The sequence below is a fragment of the Camelus ferus genome, chromosome 3 (assembly GCF_009834535.1).
Source record: "Camelus ferus isolate YT-003-E chromosome 3, BCGSAC_Cfer_1.0, whole genome shotgun sequence".
NCBI lineage: Eukaryota > Metazoa > Chordata > Mammalia > Artiodactyla > Camelidae > Camelus > Camelus ferus.
Window position 1 is genome coordinate 70,805,119 of NC_045698.1, and position 25,426 is coordinate 70,830,544.

The following is a 25,426-nucleotide window of genomic DNA, read 5'->3' on the forward strand; positions in this document are numbered from 1 at the left end:
AAATATTAATTTTCAAATATACGAGAACTCAACAGAACAATCAATAAAGTAAACCGAATTGAAAAAGTATTCAGACATGAACAGATGTTTTGCAAGAAAAGTAATACAAAGGGCCAAAGAAGGTGAGAAGATGTGCTGAACTTCATTAGTAATCACAGACATACAAATCAAGATAGATGGAAGATACTACTGTGGACTCATTCTTTAGATGAAAGTCTGACTTTACTGAGTTCCATAGGTGATGTGGATCACTCGGGTCAATTAGGCTGGCAGGAGAATAAATTGGGTAATACGTGTGGAAAACAATATAGCATTGTGTTGTAAAAATGAACTTTTGTTTCCCCTATAATCCAATAATTCAACTCTTAAGTATTTATCCAAGAGTAATTCTTTCAAAAGTTTATCAGGAAGCATGTACAATAAGGTTCAAAAGATCATTTTTTTGTAATAGAGAAAAAACCCTGAAACCTCATAAACCCTATAAACAAGGTGAATAAATTTTGTTACAATTACAAAATGGAATATGCATCAGGAAAAATAAATGAATTATAACTGTATGCAACAACATAGGTGACCTCACTATGACAGTATTAAGTGGAAAGACCAATGCAGTAGGATGACCTTTATATAAAGTTCAAAAAAAGGAAATGTAAACTGATATCTTTATTATACAGACTTCCCAGTAACAGACTAGTGGGTATGGAAAGAATTAGTGTAAGAAATATGACTAGAGAAAAAATGAAAAATATTTAAAGGTTTAACTGAACAAAGAGTGTAGTCAAATAAACACTGTATTCACTTTGGTTGTTTTTTTGGGGGGGTGACTATATTTGTTTGTTTGTTTTGAGAAGAGGTACTAGGGATTGAACCTAGAACCCTGTGCATGCTAAGCATGCACTCTACTACTTGAGTTATAACCTCGCCACTTATATTCACTTTTGATGGAAGGATAAATGAAGACAGTCTCCCTGAAAAGCAATTTATTAATCCAAAGAAACTTAAAAATGTTGTAATTCTTTGAAGTAGTAATTCTTAGAATCAGTTCCTAGAAATAATCAGTGATACATAGTTTTATAAAGATATCCATCACAATATGATTGACACTAGTAAAAATTAGAAATAAAGGAAATATAAACTATTACAATTCAGTAAATTATAGTATATACATAAAATGGATGTCAATCATTAAAATTATGTCTTAAACTTTTTAGAATAATCATTTAATTATTTAATACAAACTATTTAAATTTCTAAACTAAATTTATGAACTAAAGTTATAAATTAATAAAACTAAAATTATTTTAAAAATCAAGAAGAATCAAGAAAAGTAACAAAAATATATCTCCATCCAGAAATAACACATTGGGAAAATATCAATCTTAGTCTGTATATATGTATATATACACACATATATATGTATTTACATAAAATAAATGAATATTAAATATTTTATATGTATATTATACACACATAGAGATTCCTCCGGTTTATTAATTTTCAGGAATATCTTTGTATTGCCATTGTATATAAACAACAAAAAATGATTGTTTATAATATTGTGTCACAATATATTCCCCTCAGATCTATAGGTAATTTTTTTCACTGGTGTCTGAAATTTGTTACGGAAGCATCCATTGCCAGTATGATTGGGTCCACCTTTAACTTCCACTGGTGACTTGTTTTCTGCAAGGATCCTGAAGATTCTTTACTTTTCAAATTCAATGATATAATCACAATATGTTTCAAAGTCTTTTATTAAATAGAAGATGAAAAAATGCAATGTGCCATTTTTAATATTCATATATACTATGTTTATTACAGTGTTTGTTTTATTTGTTGGACTATCCACTTTTTTCCCAGTGGAAGATTCATTTATATCAATTCTATGATATTTAAGCATGACTAGTCTATTCCACAATACTTTTAATTTATTTTTTATTTCTATCAGGTTTATTTTGGTCTTCTTGGCTATAATATTACTGGATATTCTTGATTATAAGGCACTCTCAGAGAGTTGTGTTTTTATTTTTTCTTTACTTTTTTCTTGCATTGGGTTCCCTTTGAGAGTGACATTTTAAAACATGTGATGTACATTTCTCTTATCAGTTTCTGTGGTGTGCTTTCTTAACTTGCCATGTATTTTCTTTTCATCTTGCTCTGCAAAAACCTTTGCTTGTTGTTGTATCATGTGGATTAATCATCTTGATTCCATAACTACCATATCTGAAACTGATCTTTCTTCCCCTCTCCAAGGATAGTTTGTGACTTGAGATGTGACACTTTGGTCCAGTTTGAGAAGAGGCTTTGCTGGAACAATACGTAGCCGTTGTTGGATGTCTTGAGCATTTCTTATACTTCTTTGTTTGTGTGAAATGGTGTGAAGCAGGGTGTCTACTACTTTGCTAGAGGGAGCGTCCGTGATCCCTTGGCAGAAGGTGTAGGTGCCTCAGGTTATTCCCTCCTTTACATCATGCAGCCCTTGGAAATGGTGAGGGGACTTTGTTCTGTAGGGTTTGAACCTGTCCTTTCTGGATGACCTACTTGTCATGTTTACCCATTTGTCTTCAAATTAGTAGGTATAGGTGAGAATTTTGTAGATTTTCTTGATTTATATTCTTTCCCGAGATGACTTTCAGGTGTTATAACACAAACGTATCCGTAGCAGAATTCTTCCTTGGTCAAGATTTTTCCGAGATTATGATATGAAATTTTACTTGTAACATGGTTTGCTTGTAGCTGAGATTTCTATTTGATTATTTCTGTTCTTTTTTCTTTTTATCTAATATTGAGGGATCAAGATTTTGTAATCTTGCTTTGTTACCTAGAATTCTTTTGAAATGATAACATTTTTGGAGAAAAGATAAACAATATAAACAGTAAAATTTCCATTTTCTAAAACAAACAAACACTTAGAAAATGATTGTAAAGTAATGAGTAATTTTTTGGTTAGAGCTTTGATGGTTATTTTATTCTTAGTTTTATAATTTTCTATTTTTTCACATTTATTCTTCTGAATGTTTGTTACTTGACTGTCCAAGAGAAAAAAAACTGCATTGTTTTGGAAATACACAAAAAATCCTCAGTCATTAAGAACTAAAATAAAAAAAAATTATTTGCATTTTGCAGTATTCAATCATGTTTTTTAAGTTTGCATGTAAAATGAGACTGGTAGAAAATTTTCAAATTTTCTACTAAATATGATCTAAATAAAGTTTAAACACAATAATAGGCAAATATGGGAAATTCTGAGGGTCAGAGAAAGGTTTAACCTCAAATGTTTTATAAAATCAAAATGTATTCAATTCTATATCTGGCACTCATTCCATAGGAAACCAGTTCTGGTCAATCCCCCTTATTTCCTGAGTCCCTGTACCCCAGGCCATTGATGTGTCATTATCTTGCAGCACTGGTTTTCTTTAGCAATGGTGATTATCAGGCTTCTGGTTGCCAATGGCCAGGACTATTTCAAAATCAATTTTAGAATTGGCAGAATATGGCCAAAATTTTGTTTCTTTCAAGCTCCAAAAAATCCCCACAAAGATATGAGTAACATCTCTTTTCACCTTCTTAAAGAAAAGATTGCATACGCCTGAATAATCCCAAATAACCAAAGGCTCTGAAACACGAGAGCCATTTACCACAGTGACTTAAAAAAGTTCGAAACAGGACACTTTCAGGGTCTCCCCAGAAATCTAGAGGGTTAAAGTCCCAGTGTTCAAAAGTGAAGTACTGGTTTAAGATGAAAATTATGCTAATAGTAAGTTCTGGAGTCATGACTGCTTAAAAAGCTTATCGTTTTGTCAGACTATTGGCTTATAGAGTAACTACAATAAAAAATATGGGGCTTTTGAGGATATTGTTCCAATGTGGGGTAAATTATAAATAACACACCACTCTTCACATTAGGAGGCGAGAGATGTGTTTTTTGACTTAATTGGAAGCATCCTTTTCCCCTAGAAAAGATGACTCACGGAGCCTGGCTGGGGCAAGTACATTCACAATTCAAGATACAGAACAGACGTGTGCAGTCACAGAGCAATGAGGAGCTGAACGAACTGCAAGCAAAACTCTTCACTTCATTACAAAATGAGAGCTAGGCCTGGACTATTTCATTTTGGATTGCTTTTTGCAACCTCATAATCTCTTTAATGGCAGTAATTTGTTAATAAAGCAGTGGTAATGAAAACAGAAGTATGTGTTTACAGCAGCCCCTTTATATTTCTTGCGCTTACGCCTGCTTTCATTATTTATAGAGAAAGGTATACAGTTTGCTCTGGTGTACAGCAGTAATAGGAAGCCGCGCACAGGAGGACAGGGAAGGGCATCGTCAGTAGAGTGTAATGTCTGTATCTGGAATCATTATTGCCCCCTTTGGAGTGTTTTTTTCAACCTTAAAGGCAACAGATCTTGACGCAGGCTAAAAGCTACAACAGAAACATATTTCACCTTTAGTCCTGTAGCAGTATCTCTTTGATCTAAATGGGCTCTCTGCATCAGCAACCACCACTTAAGTTTTCCTCCTTTCTTGACTCGGGAACCTACGTTCTAGTCTGAACCATCAGTAATCCGAGAAACAAAATTCTCTTTCAAAGACACATGAGTTATTTTTCCTCTTGTATCTGTGGAAGTTTATTTTTTCTTCTGTTTCACCATACTTACCGATAACACAGCAGGGTTGTTTCTGTAATCTGCATAAAATATTGAGGATTCTTGATGAAAACATCAAGGAAACGATCACAATTCCCCAAATCCAAAATGACAATGAAAATTCAATTCATTGAAAAAATTAATATAATTTTTTAAAATCTGTGATTAAAAAGACCAGCTGTACTTTTTCAGCTTTTGAAAAAGATTTCTTATTTTAGTTAAATTTAATAATTCAATTTAAAATATTTTTAAGACATTCACTATTTAAAATACATTTTGCAATTGATAAATTGACATTTGCATTTATATGACAACACGTAATACTGTATGAGAGGAAAGAATATTTAAAATTCAATTCTTCAAGTCTCTTGTAAATAAAAATCCCTTTATGACACAATTTATGTCAAAATATCCTGTTATGTCTTGCATAAAAATCTGAATTCATTGAAAGTTGGTAGACAGTTGTAATAGAGGGATGGTAGAAGCTTTATCCAGTATAACAAAGCATGTTCTATTAATTAATAGTGTTGTGACAAGAGAAATCTTCTAATTAAAACCACTTAAAGCGCTTTTCTTAAAGATCAATTGCTTTTTATTTTTGAAATTATGTTTCTGAACTAAAAATCATGTGGGAATTTTAAATTCCAGCATCATTCCCAAATCAAGGATTTTCTTTATTGTAGGACATGTCCAGCATGCCAGTCTGTGTATTGGTATTTTGCCTTATATCAGCCGTGATGCAGTTCCCACCTACACCCCAATGCATCGCTGGCAACATCACATAACCCTTTCCAGGCAGTTTTCTCCTCTGTAAAATAGGAATAATGATAAATTCCAACCATTGATAGATTTTTATGGCTAAAGGAGATCATGCGTCAGAGCACAGAATCTGAAATCGAGTATACATTTGTTTAACATTAACTTACCAGTAGTACATTTTGAGGAGGTAGTGAACTCACCATTGACAATGGAGTTTGTTGGGCTGTGTTGGTGGATTGAAACCCCAATTGAGGGAAGGGGGATTTTATGTGCCTATGAGATTTTTATCTTTCCTGGGGCTAATTCTGTAAGATTTTAAAACAAACAATGAAAACTATGAAGTTAGGATGCTTAGGAAAGGCCATTCCATTCATAAATAGTGTGCCTTGTGTCACTGTCACTCTTCAGCACTCACGACGTCATAGGCCAGAACACAGACCTGGATCCACGGGAAGGCAGGGGGCATTTGTCTGTGGGAGAAAACTGGGCTGATCGTATGAACCAGCTGCAGAATATGCCAAATGCATGTGAGAGGTTTGCCTCTTTCCGTCATCTCCTGTTGCTGAGAGCTGGGAGCAAGATCAGCTACTCACCTTTCCAGGCTCAGTGCAGAATGAAAATACAGGACCCTTTTGTGCAAGTAGCAGGGAACAAGTGCTAGTAAAGGTGCTTAACATAAAATTCTTTCTCCTGTGGTCCTCCTCCTCTGTCTTAATCTGAAGCGTATACTATTAAAGTTTACTATTTAATGGCCTGCTCTTTGGCCATGGGGATATCGGGAGGGCCGGTGCAGACGTTCACAGGCCCCTGGGGGCCCTGTCTCTGTGACTGAGGGTACTTGAGTTACTTGAGTGCCCACCAGCTGCCGGTCCCCACCCCCTGCCAGGCACCCGACCAACGTGCTGAGTGTCATAAGGAGCAGGGAAGTCACGGTGGACTGACAACCGGAGAGGGCACTGTGACCTCTGCCTGGGGAGGCATGAGCGCCTAGGTCAGGGTGGGTGAGAGGCTTGCCCCATGGGTCTTCTGTGGAATGAGCCGAGAGGAATCGGCTGGAGAGGAATAATCACCACTAAGTTTCACCAGGACTGACCTTCACCTTCTGCACGCTGGTGACCAGGCCCCAGCTGGGGATGGAGGGCAGAGGCTGCCGCTGGATGGGGAGGGGAGGGCGAGGCCAAGAATCGGTCGCATGGAGGCAGAAGGAGACAGGACTGCAGGTGAGCAGAGGTTCTAAGTCTCTGGGGTGAGCTCACTTGCAGATCACACATTCAAAGATGAAATTAGTAAGAATTTCAAGACAGGGACCCAAGTCGCATTAAACCCCACGTGCGGGACTTGAGGCGCACAGAAGCCGGAGAAGACAGCGCTGGCCCAGAGGGAGTGAAGCCTGCACTCCAGCATCTGAGTAGGTTATTCCTGGCACTTAGCGTGTGCCTTCTCAGAGCTTTAGGAAGTGTTGGGATGGTGGTATTTCATTCCACTTTAAAAAATACCTGTTTTAAAAATGTATTTATGAATCAAGATCAAGCAACATTCTCTGAGTGAGGATTCTTTGGGAGTCAGCGCTCTGGAGCAGAATACTGGTCTGACAATGCCCTGACTTCCCAGCCAGTCTAACACTGCTTTTGGGACCTACCCTTGGGGAGATTTATGCTCATTTCCCAACTGATCTTCCTCACTGCCATTCCCGCTGCCCTCAGTGACTGATGTGGCTAAATGCTTTTCCTCCTGTGTCTGTAGATAGCCTATTAGGGGTCTCTGTGTGATGTAATTAAATAAGGTGCTCCCTGGAATTCAGAGACCAAGTCGGAAAATACTTTTTGAAATTGGAACAATTAGGAAGACACATAAAATATGTGAAATTAGGTGGAAAGATCTCACGGGTGGTCTTTCTATTAACGTCCTCCTTAGAGAAATCTGCTTATTCTCTCATCCCCCATACTGAGAGTGAAGAGAGGAATGTGTCTTCCACTCTGGACCCACAGACCTCCTCCTTGCATGCCCAGGACATTGTTTTGTCACATCCCACCGACACTAGCCAATGCTTCCCATATATTCTTTTGAGCATTTGGCAACTAACTCAGGGTCTTCCTCACTCCTTTAGGTCTCTTATGTTGTACCGGGAAACTCAAGGGCTGTTTGCCAGCCCCAGAGCTGTTTGATTTTCATGGTGACAGCGTCACGTCCACTCCACTTCAGCGGCAGCCACCGCTCGGGTTGCACAGGACAGCTCATCGCCGTTGACAGCTCTTTCAGGTGGGAAAGTCCGCTGCTCCACTCTGCACAGCTTCCGGTTTCTTTAGAGTTCTCACCAGCTTGTTCTCACTGCATTTGCTTTTCCTTGCCCATCACAGTTTCCAGTCCCTTGCCTTTTTTCCCCCCGAAGCTTCTAAGCCCACTGTGTTCCCTCCTTTCCCTTTACACCCTGGACTCCTTGGGTCATCACCTTCATCTTACTGTTTTCTGTTCCATCACAGCCACTCAGCAAAATTTCAGCTGAGTACACTCGCATCATCCTTCTCTCGTTCTCTGCTTTATAAGTGGCATAACGAAGGGGAATGGAGTCTAACTCTGTGATTGAGTTTTCCTTGGAATGCAGAGTCGCAAGTCTTCAGCTGAGCAGGACCTTCGTTGTTCCTCAGGGTTGTTTCCAGCCACAGCCAGCCTTTTACCCGTTCCCTGGATGTACACTCACATTTTTGTCACTTTCCTCATGTCCTTGAGTCTATCTAAGTACTCGTTCAGCAAACTACTTTCCTACTTCGCAGAAAAGCTAGAAACGGAACATTTCCACGTATTTATGTCTCCTCTCCCTTGAAATGACAAAGATACATGGATCTCTGCTAACTCCTCTCCAGTTCCTCTCTGTGCATGAACGGAAGGGTTGCCTGGTGTCTCTTTGGGAAATGTGCTCCACTACTTATCTTTTTTTTATCTTCAACAGTATCTTACTGTCTGTCACTTTTCCTCTAACATGGAAACAGTTGCTAATTTCCCCCACCTTATAAATATGGAAAACAAAAAATTTGTCCCCACATCATTTTCCTTTCTCTGTCTCTAGTTCACAGGTGAAGTTTTTGAAAGAATATTCTCTATTGGCTATCACAGGTGCTCCCATCCCATTTATAAGGAGGAAGAAACATTTGCCTCCATTTCATTTACAAACATGCTAGGGACTCCAAAGATACAGACACTCTTGTCCAGAGTAACTTACCTGAAGTGACTGGCATCACTGACTACCCCTGCCTTCTTGATTCTGCCTTAATCATTTGCTATTTACCTTGGTCTTTTTGTAAAATTTCTTCTTCCTTCCATGACTACTACTGCTTTGTCCCTTTCATAGACTTCTTGTTATTTTTTTCTGGTTCAATACGGGAGAATTCAGGACATCATCTTTATCTTTTCTTCCTTCAATTTCTAGATAAAATTATCTAAACATATGAGTTTTGAGTGCCTCCCTCTGACTAAAATGGAGTAAGAAGGATGGAATTTACCCTTTTGCCTAAGCAACTAAAAATATGGATAAATCTATGAAACAGTGATTTTCTAAACATTGGGCCTCTAGCAAAGAAAGGCAGTAAACCATGAAAGATGGGAAGTGAATGAAATGAGCACCGACTGCCCCAGTTTAGTGCAGTAAGGAGTTTCTAGGTCCTAGTTCAGTAGAGGGAGAATCTAGCACACTCACTGAGGTGAGGGAGAATCTAGCACACTCACTGAGGTGAGGAAATAGAGCTGAGAAGAGAGGACAGGTGCAGAGAGAACAGAGGAGATTTGTAGAGATCCTCTAGTCTTCAGCCGAATAGTGATTGGCAGATTTGAGGGAACAATTTGAGGCAGGAAAAAGAATCACCTAAAGGATTAGAAGAAACAGTAGCTCAAGCTCACATATGGCTGGAAAGAGTATCTGTTCCCCAGCAGGTCTGGACAGCCTCATAATAAGTGTGACACTGAATATTCAGAAAGGTCTTATCTCAGGAGTGGAGAATTATTATCCCAAGAGTAGTAAATGCTGCCTTGGTCCCACTTAACAAGTCTTAAGAGGAAGACTGAAAGGATCTGACCATTTACAGATAAGTTAACTGAGTCCCAGCACAAAGCTCAAGAGTAATTATAGGAATACAAAAATATATACTACTCAGCAAGGTCAAATTTACAATGTATGGCACATAATTAAAAAAAATTGTAAGGCATCCAAAGAAGCAGAAAAATATGACCTATAGAGGAGGAAATCCATTAAATCAAAACCAACCGAGAAATGATACAGATGTTAGAATTAAAAAACAAGGACATTAAAATAGTTATGTTAACTCTATTCCATATATTGTAAGAGATAGAAGAGAGACTGATCATGTTGAGTAGATAAATGGAAAATATAAACAATACCCAGGTGGAACTTGTAGAAATAAAAACTACAATGACTTAGAAAATCGCTGAAAGGGATTAATAGATTAGATATTACAGAGGATACTATTAGTAAATTTGAAGCTATAAAAAAATTCTCCAAAATAATAATAAAAAGAAAAAACAGGGAGAAAAAACCAAAAAACAACAACAAAACATACCCCGTGGAACAGCTCTCCAAGTGGCCCATTAAGATGTTTGAGTGGAGTCCTGGAAAAAAAAAAAAGCAGGAAACAAAACTTATTTGTGGAAATTATCACCAAAAATGTTCTTAATTTGATTAAAAAAAACCCCAAAACTCAGAAATCCTAGGAGCTAAGTAAGCCCCGAACATATACAAGTGAGTTTCAACTTCTTCGTATTTGTAGATGATTACCAACTAGAGAAGGCGTGTAAAGTCCTTTTTTATACTGCCAACGACCTGTTAGACATCCTTAGCTGGACGCCGTGTATATATTTTACGGAAAACATGGCTATTGAATGACTCACCTGTTTGTGAACCAGTATTTACTGAGGCACTGAGATGTTCCAGACACTGCAATAAGAATCAAAATCATACAATCGAAGAGAAATGGTCTTTGACCTTAAGGAGTCTACGCAAGACATATACAAGATATTTAAAATACAATGTGTTACGTTCCATAACGGTGATGACTAAAAGATAAAAGTACCACAGATGGACGCGAAACTGAATCTGACTGGGAGAGTCAGCTAAAATGTATACTATTGTTTCAGTTGAATGCTGAAGTTGCTCCTTGATGAGTGTTAATGTCATTTGTGACAGAGCAGCAGCGCCACCTCGTGGCTGCCTTGCGACACCAACGCGACCCCGGCGCGACCCCGGCTGCTTTGGCCACCAGGCGGCGCTTGTTTTCCGCCCGGATATCCGCCCCCGTCGAGGCCCAACTACGGCGGCTGCGCGACGCTTCTGCAGGTGCGCGGACTTGGTGCCCGACGCCGGGGAGGTTTGGGGAGCTGGGCGAAGGCTCCGTGGGGCGCACTTTTGAGGAGAGGTCTTAGGGACAAAATCTAGGGGCCAAAGCCGAGTCAGCGGAGTCGTCGGAGGGAAATGCAGGCAGGTTGCTGAGGAGACAGGGGCAAGCCCGTCGCGGCGGCTGCTGGGGAGCTTTTGGAGGCCGACGGCCTTGGGCTGAGGGGACTTCTTACTGGATGAGAGGTGGGGGGTCGTCGAGAGAGGAGGAGGCCTTTGTCTGGAGGGACACCGGCCAGTGGCTGGGAAGAGACGGAGTCCGGAGGCTTTAGGTGGGAACTGTGTGTGTGTGTGTGTAGACATTGTGACTTTAATAAAATGTATTCCTTAGAATAGTAGAGACAGAAGTCAGATTACAGTGAGGTGAGTAGAGAATTGAGTGTACAGAAATGGGAATCCGAGAGAGTCTCTGTATCAAAATGTGGGAATGGTGATGAGCCAGCATCGACACCCTACCCCAAAGGGGCGAACTTAAATTTTGCGTAAGTATCAGGGGCCGGAAGCAGTGGTGCCTACCAGTACCTGAATTCCCTTCTTCATTGCAACAGGGCAGTCCTGCAGTTTTCCATTACCTTGCCTTTGTTGAGGCCTGTGACTGAGTTCTGATCAGCAAAATTTGGGCAGCACTGCCAGACGTGGCTTCTCCAATCTCTCATGGAATCTTCCATATTCTTTTCTGTTTTCTCATATAGTTTTAGACCGTCCATAAGACGACTTGGAGAAATGGAGGAGCACGAGATAGAAGAAAACCTTGGTCTCAAGGACCTTGTGGAAGCTTATCTGCTGACACAATGGTACTGTGCACGGTTATCTTTAATTTCTATTTCTCTAAGCCTTTGGGTATTTGCTTTGCAGTGTTGCAGGTTACAGCAGTTTCAAAAGCAGAGCTTCCACACTCTTTGAAGGGTTTGAATAGTTCCATAATGTATTTTATTGCAATGTCCAAGTATATTCTTTTATTTACTTGTGATTTACAGCTAATGGTTTTGACAGTCCCTGGAGTTAACGTTGGTGCCCATGCCAGTGGGATGGGTGCAAAGACAGGAGAGCCCGCCCCCATACACTGCCCCACTAGATGCTCCTCCTCTCTTCCCGGCCACAGCCACTGCTGCCCTGGCTGCTGCTTCTGCAGATCTGTGCCCAGGTCCTGGCTGGGTTTTGCTCTAAGAGTCCCAGGAGCCCTGGACTGCCCCACATGTGCTGGTTGTTGCCAGGCATATCTTCTTTGGTCATAGACATGCTCCATTATTCCGTAACACCTCTTTTAGAAACACAGGTCCTAAGATGAAATTATTAAGAATTTCAGGAAGGAGACACCAGAGCATTGAACCACATGTGAGGGGTCCCTTTGGAGAATCGGGCCCGTGCGACTGCTCAGCTGTATGGCCGTGAAGCAGTTGCAATCCTGAAGTGGTTCAGGTTTAGGTGCTGTTTGATCCAGGGGTTTATAATGTCAGGGTCTCATTCTCCCTTTCTGCAACTTTCTCTGGCTTTTCACTTACCTTCCTTTATGTATTGGTTTCATCTTTTGAGTAGCTTCCTCTATAAAAGCAAAGTGACTTCAGGAGTTCCAGGTCTTTTATCCACAACGCACACTCTATAGCAAAAAAGATTCTCACCGGTAAGCCTGACGTGGGTTATGTGGTCATAGGCCTAGGTGATCGGGTGGCGGATTGACTCAGTCTAGCTGGCAAACTTCCCCACTGTGGTAAGGTTTTCTGGAACCATGTGGCTCCTAGCATGGAAACTGAGGACTGTTAGGAAGCAGGGATTGCTACAGTGGAAGAAACCACTGTGTCCACTGTGAAATATTTGTTGGATTAATGACTGACTGACAGATAGGAGTACTTCATCCTGAAGGAGGATTGTTAATTGTTAAAAGCATATTGTCATGAGAAAAATCCTGTTGCCTATTTAGGACTATTGAAAAAAAAGCACTTAAGCACTTGGTACCAAGAACGTTATCAATGTCTTTCCTGCACTGCTGGAGGAAGATGTCTCAAGGCTTCAAATGACCAATACTGATTATATTCTAGGTATATATGTCTCCGAATATATAAAGGATAAAATGCTAGCCTGATGGAACTGTGTTTCATTCAGTAGCAAAATTTCTTCTTCTTCTTCTTCTTCTGTGATGAATGGGCAGCTTTTCTTATATAATTTGGTTTTTTTAATGAATCTACACAGCAGGAGGAAGCGTTCTACACAAATGAATAAGAGCTATTAGTACATTATCAGTTTAGCTTAAATAAGTCTTTTTAAAGATTTCTTCTGTGTTCCATTTCCTGAGAAAATTAGTATCATTCAGGAATTGAAAAACAAACAAACAAAAGGAACAAAATGAAAACAAAGAAACAGCAAACAAAATATCTTGTTGATGTTCTCAACTTGTATAGCCGAGGATCTGACCCCGGGTAACTCCATACATTTGTCTGTCCATTAATTAATTAGTTATAAGTAAGTAAGATGACAGTTACTGAGCACTCTAATGTTCTCAGATTTGTGCGAAGATGCACAGATAAGCCTGATCTGATAGAGTAGACCTTCAGTCATCAGCCTCAAGTATCTTCTGTTTTTTGAAGATCTTAACAAAACCTAGCTGTCTTCCCTGATTCCTGTGCTTCCCTACCAATTTGCAAATATTCTATTGAGTAAGTTTAGCTATGGTTGTATATATTCACTCATTTTATCTAAGAAATGGTACTGAAAGGACATAATTTAAAAATTATATAAAGTACTATAATATTTCTATATTTATCTAGAATTTTTACAATAAATAGGAAAAACAAGCATGAAATGAAAAAAAGTTTTTATATTTGATTTGATTATTAAATAACACAACATATGATTTGATTAATTTCGAAGGCATTTGTTTTTTACTATGATAGCCATGGAATTTGTTTAGGGGGCTAAGTTATTCTTATAAAATAAAGATTAAGGAAGCTGTATATCTTTTCAAATCATTCTTGATAGGCGTATTCAATTTACAGGACAAGCAATTACTGCTGTTTGAATCTGGCAACTATCCACTATTTTTAATTGAAATGGGTTTTTGCAAAATAAAGAGCATGGAGTTACACAAGAAAGTGGTGGTGTTGTGTTAACAAGAGTGAGCTGTAAGGAATGACAATGATATATTTTAACATGTAAAAAAAATTTCCGAATTAGCAGTTGATAAAATTGCTATGAGTGTCACATCAAGTTCATCTGTTTCTTGGAGAAATTGAAGGCTATGAGAATGCTTATAGAGATGCTTTTTAGAAGAGACAAATGCATCGTAACAATAATATAGGATTACAGGGACTTGGTTTAAGTAGAAATAGCAGGGCTTCAGAGTTAGATTGACCTGGATCATCCCAATTTGGACACCTTATAGGTGGATGACCTTGATTAAGTACCACTAACACTGTGAAGCTTCCATTTTCTCATTTCTATAAACTCAGTATCAGTTTTACTAACAGTTTTTTTTTTTTTGAGTGTATGTAAAGGTTAAATGAGATAATGTCTAGAAAACGTTTATCCCTGTGTCTGGCATGTAGGTGTTCAATATATGGTGCATGCTATTTTTATGTTTGCTTACTCGGGGCATGTAGACAGAAATGTACGGAAAGGCTGATAACCTGGATAGAGAAGCTTTATATTCTACTAAAGTTGTCTATTAATATATATCAGTATTCAAATCTAGTAGTACACTTCCTGCAATTTGTTTCATGTAGATTCTCCTTCTGTTCACTTTTGTTCTGAATTCACTTAGAATGAATCCAAATTCAGTATTAAATCTTGCTAAGCTTATGAAGCTTACTTTGACCTCTGAAATTTAAGTAAAGGTTATACTGATTTCTGCCAAAACAATGATTGTACAAAAAAAGATTGATTATTGATTACATAATCAAAGTAACCAAAGTCAGTTAATTGTTGGCTTATTAATTAATTCATTTTTTTTAAACAAAAAGTTATCCTAGGAGTAATTTTGGCACTGGGGGTATAATCTATTTGGGGAATGGTTTTTATGGTTTTTAACCCTGGTCTCACTCAGAATCATATGGGAACCTTTACAAAATACCAATGCCTGGCTCTATACCCTGAGATTCTAATTTAACTAATTTGTGTGAAATTCAAATGTTTATAAAACCTTTCCATGGCAATTCCAATATGTAGTTGTGCTTGAGAGCCATATATTTAAAATTATGGTTCTCAATTTTGTGAACAACCACCGTATTTATCTGGGAGCTTTATTTTAACTTATTATTGATTTAATTATTGTAATTGAAATTTTTATTGAGATATATATACACACATAAAAGTGCACTAATCTTACATGCACAACTCAATGAATTTTACATATGTGTATCTGTGCTTTTTTCAAATGATTATATTTTCTCCAGACCATAATGTTTCCTGTGACCCTTCTTGTTTTTCCTTTTTTTAATTGAAGTATAGTTAATTTGCAGTATTCTATTAGTTTCAGATGTACAACATGCTTCAATATTTTTATAAATTATACTCCATTTAATGTTATTACAAAATAATGGCTATATTTCCACATACTGTATAATATATGCCTATTGCTTATTTATTTGAAGCATAGTAGTTTGTATCTCTTAATTTTCGACTCCCTCTTGTCCCTCCCGCCATCCCTCCCTCCACTGGTAACCACTAGTTTGTTCTCTATGTCTGCGAGTCTGTTTCTGTTTTGTTATACACATTCATTTGTTTTATTTTTTAGGTTTTGCATATAAAATGATAACATAATTTATCCTTCTCTGTTAGATTTATTTCACTAAACATGATACCATCTAAATTCATCCATGTTGTAAATGGCAGAATATCAATTTTTTTAATGTCTGAGTAATGTTTCATTCATATCACATCTTCTTTATCTAGTCATCTGTTGATGGACACTTAGGTTGCTTCCATATCTTGATGATAGTAAATAGTTCTGCTATGAACATTGGGATGCATGTATCTTTTCAAAATAGTGTTTTTGTTTTTTGTAGATGTATATTCAGGAGTGGAATTGCTCTATCATATGGTAGTTCTGCTTTTAGTTTTTAAAACACCTCCGTACTGTTCTCCATACTGGCTGCACCAATTTACATTCTCACTGAGAGTGTACTTGGGTTCCCTTCTCTCCATATCCTCGCTGACATTTGATACTTGTAGATTTTTTGATCATTGCCATTTTAACAGTTGTGAGGTGATATCTCATTATGGTTTTGATTTGCATTTTTCTGATGATTGTTAATTGTTGTATAGTTGTATAGTCCGTTTACAATGTTGTGTCAATTTCTGGTGTGTAGCACAATGTCCCAGTCATACATATACATACATATATTTGTTTTCATATTCTTTTTCATTATAGGTTGCTGCAAGATGTTGAATATAGTTCCCTGTGCTATATAGAAGAAACTTGTAGTAAACCTATATTATAAATATTGTAGTTGATATCTGCAAATTTTAAGTGAATGAGTTAACATTTTAAGTGAATCAGAAATTGTGAATCTCATGTTTTATTAAAATTTATTGATTAAAAGTAAATGATATTATTAGGAAAGTAAAAGAAAACCAAAATCCATTTTCTGGAAAATATTAAATATTGCATATAGTTACATATATTACACATATATACCCATGTATTCAGATACAAATAAATTATTGCTTAGACAAATTTGTATATCAGTATTCTGAATCACTAGTAATTAAATCTAGACATTTATATTTGCACATACAAACACACTTTGTTTCCATATGTCAACTAGTCAAAAGAAGGAGAGAAAATATACAGAGAAGGAAAGAAAGGCTTCACATTTGAACAGCAGATTCAGATATAGACACACCACAAGCATGAAAATACACTAGAAATACTGCATTTATGGACTAGAGACAATTTTATTATGTAAATACCAGTAAGAGTAGGAAATTTGAAGACACGTGTGAAATGAATCTCACCCAGTATTCTTGTGACTTCTTGACTTTCGTACCAGTTGTTGTGGTCTCTGTCCTACAGCCTCGTCCTGTGCAGTAGTTCACTTTATTCAAGAGTCTTTACAGAGAGCACGTCCCTTTTGATATGTAATCCCTTTGAGAGATATTTAAAGGGATTCCTCAGAGATTCTTTTATAACCTCAGAAAAGATCTATTACATTATCAGTTCTTCTAATCTGAGGCTACTGTGAATTGAGATGAGAGGGGTAAGGGGCTAGATTTCAGTCTCTAATACTTTCAAAGAGATGGAGCATAACTCCCCTCTCCAGAAGTGTAGGCTGCCCGTGGTGATCTTCTTCCAAAGAGGTTGGCATGGAAAGGGGGAAGAGAATGACTTTACAGTGGAGAAACCTGACAAACACGACCTCATACAGGTGATCAAGGTTGACATCAAGTGTTAACTCATGTTGCTAGCATATACCCTTCAAAAGACGTACAATGGCACTTTACCTCTGGGGCATCTTCCCCCAAACCTACAACCCCAGTCCAGTTGTGAGAAAAAAATCTCAGACAAATCCAAATTCAGGGACATTTTGTATAATTACTGACCAGTCATTCTTCAAAACTATCAAGGTCGTCAAAAACAAGGAGAAGTCTGAGAAAGTGTCACAGCCTAGAGGCACCTGAGTAGACGTGAGGACTAAATGTAGTGTGGTACCTGAGTGAGATCCTGAATGGAACAGAAAAAGATATTAGGTGAAAACTAAGGAAATCTGAATAAAATAGGGATTTTATTTGATAGTATTTAATAATCATGGTTCACTCAGTGTGATACATGTACCATACAAATGTAAGATAATAATAACAGACACTAGGAGTAGGGTATATGGAAGCTACCTGTACTGCCTTTTAACTTTTCTGGAAATCTGAATTTGTTCTAAAATAGTAAGTTTATCAAAAAAGTTAAATAGGAAACATGAATAATATACTTAACATATAAGACCAGAGTAAACATATGAGAGTGACTACAAGCAAATTTTAAACGAATAAAATCTGGAAAACTTGAGATTCCCTGAATTTTTCTTTTATAATTTTAAGCTTTTATTATATTGTAAAATGTGATTTGCAAGCACAATTAATTCATTTCCTATAGTCTGAGTACTTCCCAATAATTAAGGACTTTAGGATTACAGAAAAGATTGCATGAGATATAAATTTTATATTGGCTTTATATTTTTATGCATTGATAAATATTATTGAAAATGTATTTCGAAATTTGGTGGCTACACTGGATATTTAAAAGTAAATGAGGTAAATATATGCCCTGACTTGAAGAATCTCACAGTCCAGTGTAAGAGACTAATACATAAACAATTAAATACAGTGCCATGTGGTTCATGCCAGGAAAGGGAGGAGGGGCTAAGCCTTCTGGGCTTCACAACACAGAGTCTTACAGAAGCCCCAGCGACCCTGTTTCTGGCTTCAGTAAGGTGTGAAGTCACTGCTACTCAAAACCCTGCTGTTTTTCAAAGCTGCTGATGTTTCAGCATCCATCCTTTTTTATGCATAATTTTTTTTTTTTGCTCACAGAAGTCATCAAATATTAATGTTGAGACAATAAAAGAGAAATTCAAGTTTATCTGATCTTCGTAACTCAACTCATTCATGAATCTCATGCTGAGTAATCTGACAAAGGGCATTCACTCTGAGCACCTTTAGGGGTGGAAAGCTCGGTATGTTTCAGGGTTACCTAGTCCATGTTTTAACAATCCAATTATTCAAAATTTTCCTTAACAGTAACTCTTAGTTTTGCTTCTAGTCATTTTTCATTTATTATAGGCTTGCCTTTGTTTTTTCCAACCTTCCAATAGAGGACATTAATAAAAGCATGTATGTAATTTAAAAGTTTAATTACTTTGCAGGTACACATGGCAGAATCAATTTATAAACATCAATGAAAACATTTTATGCAATTTTAATGTACCACAAATTTAATAGCTATCATTTTAGTGGCATATCATTAAGTATCATTTCTTAAATTATGGAAAGTATCTTTCAGGTAATGTTACTAGTTCATAAAAAATTGTTAAGACTATCTTCAACTCATTTTAAAAATATAGTTTTGATCAATAAAAAAGTGCTTTTAAATGGCACCATAAGAGTAATAGAACTGGATTCAAGCAAATGAAGTAGTTAAGAAATTTGTCTTTATCTTATCTGAAAAATTCATTGAAGAATATTTGTAGGTTTTAAGCACTTCATGAAGAAGCACTATCATTAGGGGTATGGTACGGGGAGGTACTTTAGAGTGTATATTTATCTCGCTATCAAGGACGGTAGAGTAAAAAATAGGTGACTTCAGGAATTTTTCTTGATAGTTGCATCTGTTACAAAAAGAAAAGAATGGAACCAATAATGTGATGTTGTGAATTCATAAGTATTAAATAGAATATTAATGAAAATAATGAAATACTGTGAAAACTATACATTCCTTCATGTAATGTTTGCAGTTAGTATTCATAATGTGTACAAAGTTACTCAATTGTAGTATTCCACAATGAGTGTGAAATTCTCTGTGTTTAAAGAACTGATCGTACGCTTTCTGCAAGATTAAAACATAAATGATACTTGCTCTTAATTTGATGTCATATTTGTTCTGCATCTTGACTGGCCGGCTCTCTATATTCCCTTGGGTGTTCTCCCTTGGTTTTTATAGAATTGAAGAACATCAGATGTGGACAATAAAATACTACCAATTCTACTCATGTACTTCGAATCCAAGTAAAATTAATTCATTCTCTTTCTTTCTTATTGCGTCTTGCCAAACTCCTTTATGTTTTGAACTTCACAAGTCTTTTTCCATGTAAGTGATTACTTTGCCTGGTGTGCCCCAGGCTGTGCTGAGGTTAGTTGCAGTTATCCTTAACATCCTAACGTTTGCTCTCTTTCAGACTTACTCTTATTGGCCTGATCCTATTCACTGTAGGGGATATAGCTATGTATAGGTATCCCTATAGATACAGATACTTCTTGTCTGGTGAATAATATGGTGATTTTTTTTTTACATGTCAGCATGACTGGATGATGGGGTGCCCATATATTTGACTAAACATTATTTCTGGCTGTGGGCGTGAAGGTGTTTCTCCAAGAGACCGGCGGTTGAATCAGTGAGGTGGATTGCCCTCCCCGGTGTAGGTAGTCCTTTGAGGGCCGGAATAGAACAGTAGTGGGAGGAAGGGAAGATATGTTCCTTTCTGCCTGATTGGATGAGCTGGGACATGGGTCGTCTTTGGCTTTTGAATTGAGATTTACACCATTGGCTCCCCTGGTTCTCAGTCCTTTGGATTCAGACTGAATGACTCGTGAGCCTAAATTACACAACCTGCTTTCCTGGGTCTCCAGCTTGCAGATGGCGCTGATGGGACTTCTCAGCTTCTGTAGTCGTGTGAGTCAGTTCCTTATAATAAATATATAGGATATTTAAAACGTTACATTCTTTATAATACATATGATGTATATTATATATCCTATTGGTTCTTTTTCTTTGGAGAGTCCTGACTTATACACAGATACATCTACACTACAGAGATCTATCTGCTATAATCTATCTATCTATTTAATACATATATACAAACACATATAGATAGATAGGTAGGTAGATAGATAGATAGATAGATAGATTGATATCCAGGCTTCTAGGCAGGTTTCAGCAGTGAATTAAATCAGTGATATTGGTCAGAGTTTTGCGGCTATGCATGTTTGGGAAAGGCCTCATGCGACAGGCTTTATATATTGAAATCTTTAAGTTTGAAATAAACAGAAACTTAAAGAATGGAAAAAAATGAAAGGAAAGGAAGATTGCTGAAATCATTTGTATAAGGATGTCATAAATTTTTAAGTAGTCAGGAAAATTACATTAATATTTGTGAAAGTTATATGTATATATGAATAGTATATGTAAATTATTTTAAGCAATTAATTTTCCCTAGAAAGGGGATTTGATTTTCTAATAAGACAAGAAATGAATGAGTTTTTCTTTCAGATTGTTTTTCAGAAACTGTCTAATGTACTCTTATTCGAAAAGGCCAATTATATTTCATTTATCATCAGAAATAATATGGGAAACAACCTGGAAAACACTGGCATAATGTTATTTTATTTTTGATTATCTTTAGAAAATCGTCAGGAACACTATGAAACCAGTCAAGTTCTATGAAAACTCTGTAGGAACCATAGCATCAGGAGTAGCACTGGGACCTCAAGCTCGCCAGGACTTTCCTCCCCATCCGTCTGTTTCTGTTTGTCTGTTCTCAGCTTTGTTTTGCAGGCAGTTTCCCTCCATATGGTTGGGAAGATGACCATCATTAGACATTCCCAGTTTAGTAACTTTCTCAGAAAAGCCTCTGTCTCTTCCCCAGTCTCTTCACGTCAGTCCTCGATTCTGATCCGTGCTCCCGGCTTCCATACCATTTCCTGTGTTCAGAAGAAATGGGCTGATTCATGTTGATCAACCTTGTCTCAGTATTTGTACCCCGAAACTAGGGAATTGGGGGCTAGGTTTATAATCAGGAATAGAAGGATGAGGGAAGACGTATCAGGTGGCCAAGAAGACAATAGGCACTGCATCACATTATGTACAGTAATAGGCTGAATGTAGTGTGTGTACATCTGAATCACTAAGTGTAACTGGATGAACATTTTAATAAATGCAAAATAGAGCTTGGATTAAAAAGCAGTATTATGGTATGGGGTGTTTATTGCACTAGAAATCAGAGGTCCTAGATCTTGGACTAGTCCCTTCATACCCTTAAGGCCTTGGATAAATCACCTATATGCTGGATCTTATTTATTTATTTTTATTTCTAAAAGAATTTTATGAATATACACTAAAGTTTTTTCTTCAAAATGACTTTGAAAATGATACACATGTTTCAGAGAAGACTAAATAAAATAGTAAAGGGGGAAAGGTTTATAGACCTAAATTGTTTTATCTATTTATTTATCAGAAATAATCATGATTATAGTTTTTCAAGTGATTGCTGTCTTCTCTAATTCTTCAGTGTAACTTTTCCATTTAAGGAGGGCAGAAGCTACTGAATATATATATATATATATATATATATATATATATATGCATTATATACATTGTATATATGAGTGTATATATGAATGAAAGCCTAAAGAAAGTCAAATTATATGTTAAATTTTAGTTAGTAAATAATTTTACTCTTGTTTTAATGATTATGGTCTCGAGCCTGGAGCTAGAGTTGTACAATTTTACTCCATTAAATTCTGAATTTTGCTTCTGTGTAGAGTTTTGAATACAATCTTGATTCCCCTCAGACTCTTTTCGACTACTCTGAATGGTAGAAAATACCTGGTCAGTAGAGTAGCATTGACCTGACTTGCCCTGAAATATGCACCTTTCCATTTCCACATTTGCTAAGCATACAGAAGTCATCCATGTTAGGAAGTCTGAGTGATCTGTACTCTTTCTTTGTTCCTCATATTGATTTGTGTACATGGTAGGAGGGAGGAAAGGTGTGTTTGCTATGCTCTTAAGCTCCTTTCCCAAATATTTTATCTTATCCAATACCCATATGCCCAGCTCTTCCTTTCGCCCGAATAACAGCTGTGGCCGGACAGTTTACCTGAATGCTCACAGCTTATACAGATGTCTAGAGGTGCATAGAAATATCGTAAGGATTAGAATCTTAATGTTATGTGATATGATGGACAGAGAGTCTGGGGCCAAACATCTCCCACCTTTCGAAATGTCTCGGTATGCCTTAAATATCCAGTAAGAAGAGATATGAAGGGCAGATGAGCTCATTAACAGTCCTCCTAGAATGACTCTCCCATGCATTCATAAGGAAACTATAAGTACATTCCTATCAGTGTCATTTGTTGTGTTTTCAAGTGGTAACTCAGGACCTTTTTTTTTTCTTTTTTTAATCCTTTGAGACAATACAGTGATAGTTTTCTCAAACAAAAATACTCTACAGCTAGATCCACCTGTGCTTAGATAAATGTGTTCAACATAATGGTTTCTCAATTTGCTATTTATTTCACACTCACAATTAATTTAATGACAAGAAAAGCTACACTTGTATTACAGTTATTTAACAATTTAGAAACATTAAACTGTAGAATATATAAGGTCTTTACAATCACTGTCATTTTCCCAAGAATAGCTAGTACAGCAAGGAAAGTATAACAAAAGAAAACCCAGCCGTTGGATTCACAGGAACTTGGTTTTAAATCATGGCACTGTTACTTTCTAGCTCGTTGAGGTATGAAATTTATCTACCTTTATGAATACACTTTGTAATCTGTGTAAGAAAGGTAGCATACTAACATCATCGTACTGTGTTAAGAATGTAATACACTGTCTAGAGTGTTACCTTTCTTCCTTTCCTGTCTAGTCCTCTCACAGAGGACCCAGCCTAGTTTGTTCCCAAATAATTTATTAATTCTTATTTTAAATTTAGAGGAAACAGTTTCTTGTATTTATATGCAGTCTTTACATTAAGAAGGTATTATTTTATCACTTACCATACATCAGTGAAATTATTTCCTTAAAAAGGTGCTATGAATCCTGATAATAATTTGAGAACTTTTTCTTATAATTGCGAACTCATGTGGTGAAAATGTTTTTGTTGAAATTACCTCAGACTGTACATCTGAAACCAACTTTCTCAATGGAATTGCATGTCTGATTGAGAACAGGAGGTAACTGGTGAGTGGTATTTCATTTTTCTCTGTATTTTACTGTTATCATAACAGAACATTTCTTGTTCCTTACACTTCATTTTGGCTAAAATTAGCATGCTTACTCATGCCTCAGAAATTCTCTGTGTCGTCCCTTGGGATGGAAGAGATAGAATTATGTGATATGTGTAAATGGAGATTAGTTTAATCTTAGGCAAATCCACACTTTGCAGCATGAGTGAGGTTTTCAGAGGATTTTAAGTACAATGAAGTTAGATACAGTTTGATGTCTTGTTTTTTTGAGCCACATGCTTTTTAAAGGCTTTTTAAAAACACTTAATTTTTGGTATGCAAAATCAGATGGGAGAAAAATCAAATCAGTTGAGCAACAGGTGTGTTTACTTTTGGATTGAATGTTAAAAATGTCTCTCATGTATTGTAATAGGAATTAGGTTTTATGTGATTCTGAAAGATATGTCTTCTTTTCAAAAGGGCAGTTATCTTGCCTAGGGGTGCATCTTGAAACAGTGCTCGCAACTTGGGACCTCTTACTCATTTTGATTCCTTGTATTGTTCATTGCTTGACTGGGCAGCATTTATTTGGCAGCCACCTATAAACTCTGAAGTACGTTAAGTTCAGTGGCAGGGGAGTGTGAGGGGAGACTGGCAGAGAGAAGACGAATGTACATCATGTGGCTAGAAGTGATATAACAGGAAATCACAAACCATCATACTCATCCTAGATTTAAGCTTTAGCTATTTCCGTGGTTAAAAAAATAGTTTGGGGAGATTGGACTTAATCCAAAATCAATTTACAACTCTCAATTTTTTTTGAAGCCTTCACAGAGTGAGACATGAATTTGACACCTCTATTAGACCTAAACTTCTGGGAATATCAGGAATCGACATATCAGTTTAATGAAGAGTAAAAAAAACCCCAGAAAACCCCAGTCAGTTCAACATCAAGGTTTGGGATGGAATAAAGTAAGTTGGGATTTTCTTTCAGAAGGCTAATAGCAAGGCAGTGTTAACTTACGGGATGTTAACAGGTATTAGAAACTGCAATATAAAAGAATGAAAGATATAATTAAAACAGTAGAGAACACATCTGTTTTCAGTATCTCTGGTGAAAGTAGAAACACTTGCAGTTGTTAAGCCTTGACTGGTCAAGGCATAGAGGAAAGGACTGTGGGCCACAAAGGGTTACAGCTTCCATAGAGCCAGAGCGTCAGAAAGAGCAGCAGGATGAGAGGGCAGTGTGTGGGTTCACTTCTCCGTGACTATGAGCGTTAGAACCAAAACTGTCCTATCACGTTATAATGGTCTCGGGTGGGGTTTAGAATGGGGTGAAAATCTGAGTTTGAATCTAGAGGCTGTCTTTCAAATTATAGAAAGTCCTTGGAGGCTTGCTTCCAATAGAAAAGTGTACAAACTAGAAAAGAAAGCATGAGTTTGACTACAGGTGGGCTAAAACGATAACATTCAATCAGTATGAGGTTTAATTTTAAAGTATCAAATTGAATGGTTCTTGAATGATCCTGTTAGAGTCTAAAGCTCTAAATAGGAGAATGTGGTTTGTAAAAATCTTTCAGAAAAGAACATTTTCATGTATATGCATTTAAAAAAAGAAATGTAAGAAAGATATTTAGGTCATAGATTGAGTAAAGAGTTAAAAACTTTATCATGATTCTGAAAAACTCGTTCTAGTTTTAGTGTAGGAATTATCCATGTAGTTTATTAATTTAATTTTTTCCCTTAATTAGTCACTTGTCCTTAATTAGCTATTAACCTTTACAGTAGTCTACATGTCTCATTCTTTAGATCTGTAAAAACTAACATCATACATTTTGGCTTTATTCAGAATGGGTTTTTTCCTTTTATATTATTGCCATCCTAAATTTGGGATCTTTATTCCCTTGATTTCATTACTTAGCAGGTGTTATGACCAGATTCTAGCTACTGAGCTTTGTTTAGAGGCAAGGAAGA

The 25,426-nt window shown here is 36.8% G+C and overlaps 1 long non-coding RNA gene across 7 annotated transcripts in view; it reads left to right on the plus strand.

Annotated features, from left to right (window-relative positions):
* Positions 1-4,191, plus strand: part of LOC106728495 — a 79,102-nt gene extending 74,911 nt beyond the window's left edge. For all 7 annotated transcript variants that reach the window (XR_004318610.1, XR_004318606.1, XR_004318611.1 and 4 more), the window contains one exon: positions 3,958-4,191. This is a non-coding gene — a long non-coding RNA (uncharacterized LOC106728495). The remainder of the gene's footprint in view (positions 1-3,957) is intronic.
* Positions 4,192-25,426: the final 21,235 nt, after the last annotated feature.